The sequence below is a fragment of the Silene latifolia genome, chromosome Y, assembly GCF_048544455.1.
Source record: "Silene latifolia isolate original U9 population chromosome Y, ASM4854445v1, whole genome shotgun sequence".
NCBI classification, from domain to species: Eukaryota; Viridiplantae; Streptophyta; class Magnoliopsida; order Caryophyllales; family Caryophyllaceae; genus Silene; species Silene latifolia.
Window position 1 is genome coordinate 307,252,997 of NC_133538.1, and position 3,268 is coordinate 307,256,264.

Below are 3,268 nucleotides of genomic sequence, written 5' to 3' on the forward strand. Positions count from 1 at the left end.
TATTTACTCTTATATATTGCTCATAAATATGAAGATTATCTTCCTTTATGAATAATGTCAAAAAAATGAAATGGTGTGTTTGGTATTGAATGGAAGAAGTAATATTTTTTTGTATGTTATACTACCATTTTGTAAGGATGAGCGTATTGTAATAACCGGATATTTAGAGACCGATAAAGGAACCATGTGATGCGTGAGAGGACCCTTAGGCTGGACGAGAGACCATTCGTGAGTATGACATAGCGGCATAGTGGACCAAGTATAACCTGTACGAAACCTAATGGAGAGTCCAGTGGAACGTGCAAGCAGAACTCGGTCGAGTACGAGTTGTACTCGACCGTGTGGGTGGCACTCGGCTGAGTACAACAGTACTCGATCGAGTACAGCCTGTCAGAAGGCGATATAACTTAAGACGGGATGACATTTCTCCTAACCCTAATTTATTTCTCCATCTCTCTCTTTGATATGTGCAATTTATATAGACTATTTAGCCTTTTATTGCACGCATTTCTATGCCTTTTTGTACCGTTATGTATTGCAAAATGCCCCGAATTGGCTACTTTGTTTTGTTTTGTCTAATTTTCAGAAATGAACCTGAAAGTAGTCGAACCGCGCCTTATTCGTCCTATTCAGCATGCATTATAAGGAGACGGGAATATTGGAGTGAGAGTCATACCTTGGAGTGCGTGAAGGAAGGTCAAGGAAGCTGCGAAAGACGAGTTAGAGGCTGATATGTAGGACATCCACTCAATCAAGAGGATTTATGGTTCGATCGAGTGGTTTGGCTGGACAAGTAGTTGATCGAGTGATTCCAAGAGCTCGATTGAAATGGCATTTATGGGAGTTTCTCGATCGAGAACTTTGACCGTTCGATCGAGTACATTTTCTGGAGAAGGCGTCGATCGAGTGAATTGAAAGTGCTCGATCGAGAGGTTTGCTGTTTTACACGGGTTGACTTAATCCGTGATTGGTTTAATTTTGTTAATTATCGCTTCCCTATATAAGGGAGTCGATATTAGGTTAATAAACACCTTTCACTACCTCTTAGACTTCTGCTTTAATTTTTGAACACCTCTCTTAATTACTTTTACTACTTAATCTCTCAAACCCTTTGCTTTGTGGATTGATCTTTACGCCGGATTCTTAAGATTGTAATCATTCTTCTTCTCTTAATCTTAATACTTTATTTGCATTAATCTCTTGTTCTTTCATTATTACTCTAGCCCTAGTCTTGTTTATGCTCAATTGTTATCATTTCATTATGTCTTTAATTAGCATGCTTGTTGTTGTTGTTGTTATCCATGGTAGGATTGTGACGATATAGCGAATAGACTAGATAATTTACATGTGAGAATCTGGCCCAATAGCAATTTAACTGTAACATCAATTTAGTTGAGTGCACGCTTCTAAATTACATTAATCTGGTTAACTTTACTCCTGGATCGAAAGATTGGAATAAATAGACCTGCTATGAACAGTAGACTACCCTAATGAGGACAGAAGTTAAGTTAGTGGAAATCTAGGATATAAAGTGGACCGGAAGGACCTTTCCCTTATACTTCTCACAGTAGATTGTCTAGGCTATTTGTAACTGAGTCGATAGACTACCATGGTGAACCGAAATCCTGACATACTTTCTCTTATTTGATCACTCTTATCGTATTTTCTCACCTTTAGTACTCTCGCTTTATTTCTCTCTCCTTTAATTCTTTTGTATTTTAGAGAATCAAAATCAAAACCCCCATATTGTGACTTAAATAGATGGACTTTTAGACAGATATCTTGCCTCCCTGTGGAGAATCGACCCTACTTATCACTAGCTTCCGTTAGTATATTTAGGTTTATTTTTGGTACACAAACGACAGTATCAAATTTTGGCGCCGTTGCCGGGGAGGCAATAGCGTTATCTGCCTTTTGTTTCGTTTATTTTTATCCGTCTTAGGGAATTTTCATTCCTTGAGACAGTTCTCACTTATTTCTTTCAGTATTGTGTATGCCTAGGTCAAACAGGTCAGAATTAGTTCCTGCTGATCCTGAGCTGGAGAGATCTTTTCGGCATGGACTCCGTCTGCAAAGAAAGATTCGAAAGGAAGACTTGAGTACTTTCGAACCCGAGCTACAACACTTTCTTTTTGCAGAAGACCCGTCTTGTGAAGAAGAAAATTTTATTTCTGCTATCAAGCCAATAAAGATGCCTAATATAGCGAGTCACTCAGAGCTCACAACTGCCTCGATTCCCAAGGTTTTCAAGCTCGCAACTGAGGATGGTAACACGTTCGATATCCGTCCGTCTTATATAAATTTGGTAGAAAGGAACCTGTTTCGTGCTGTGGCGGGTGAAGATCCGCGAAAACATATGGAGGTCTTTACTGACTATTGCTCTACCATTCCCACCACTAAGGGAGTGACCCAAGACAAGATAAAGGAAGTCCTGTTTCCTTTTTCATTGACTAACGGAGCCAGGGAGTGGCTCACTGATCTTGATCGCACTGCAGCCGGTATTACCAACTGGGAAACTCTTGCTCTCGCCTTTTATAAAAGGTACTTTCCTCCACAACGTACTAATCAGCTGAGAGGAAAGATTACAAGTTTCAAGCAAGCACCTGATGAAAATTTCTATGAGGCTTGGTGTCGGTTCAAGAAGTTGGTGAGGTCCCTTCCTCACCATGGATTTGATCAGTTGTTTTTGTGCAACCAATTCTATAATGGGTTATATGATGACCATCGTGCTATACTTAATGCCTCATCTAATGGGAGATTCCAAAAGAATATTGATGATGATAAGGGATGGGGCATTATTGAGGAGATGGCGACCCATTGTGCTAAGTATGGGAACCCGAGGGACGGTATTCGGACAGTACACTCGGTCGGAAATGCAGTTGTGGCTCAGCTGGAAACCATGAATGCTCGTTTTGATAGATTGGAATTGCAAGCTACTGGTGATCAACAGATGGTTCATCTGTTGACTAGACATGAAACTGTCACTTGTGAGAGATGTGGGAGCAATGACGGTCACATTGATGTTGACTGTCTGACAAAAAAGGAACAAGTCCTTGTCTTTCAGCAATATAGGCAAGTAGGAGGTTCCTATTACAATAACCAAAGGGCGGTCCATCCCAATTTGAGGTAGTCCAGTCAGAATGTTCTTAATCCTACTCCTCCACCGCAGTAGCAACAACCCTATGTTCCTCCTCATAAAGCTCAACAAGGCTTTGTAAAGCCTCCATCTTTTCCACTGCTGCATCAATGAGTTTCCTCAAGTGGAGTT

General features: G+C 40.5%; 1 non-coding gene across 1 annotated transcript; it reads right to left on the reverse strand.

Annotated features, from left to right (window-relative positions):
* Positions 1–2,567: 2,567 nt before the first annotated feature.
* On the reverse strand, positions 2,568–2,673 carry LOC141636019 (small nucleolar RNA R71). The gene has a single exon (XR_012540664.1). It is a non-coding gene; the product is annotated as a small nucleolar RNA R71 (small nucleolar RNA).
* Between the last annotated feature and the right edge of the window lie 595 nt (positions 2,674–3,268).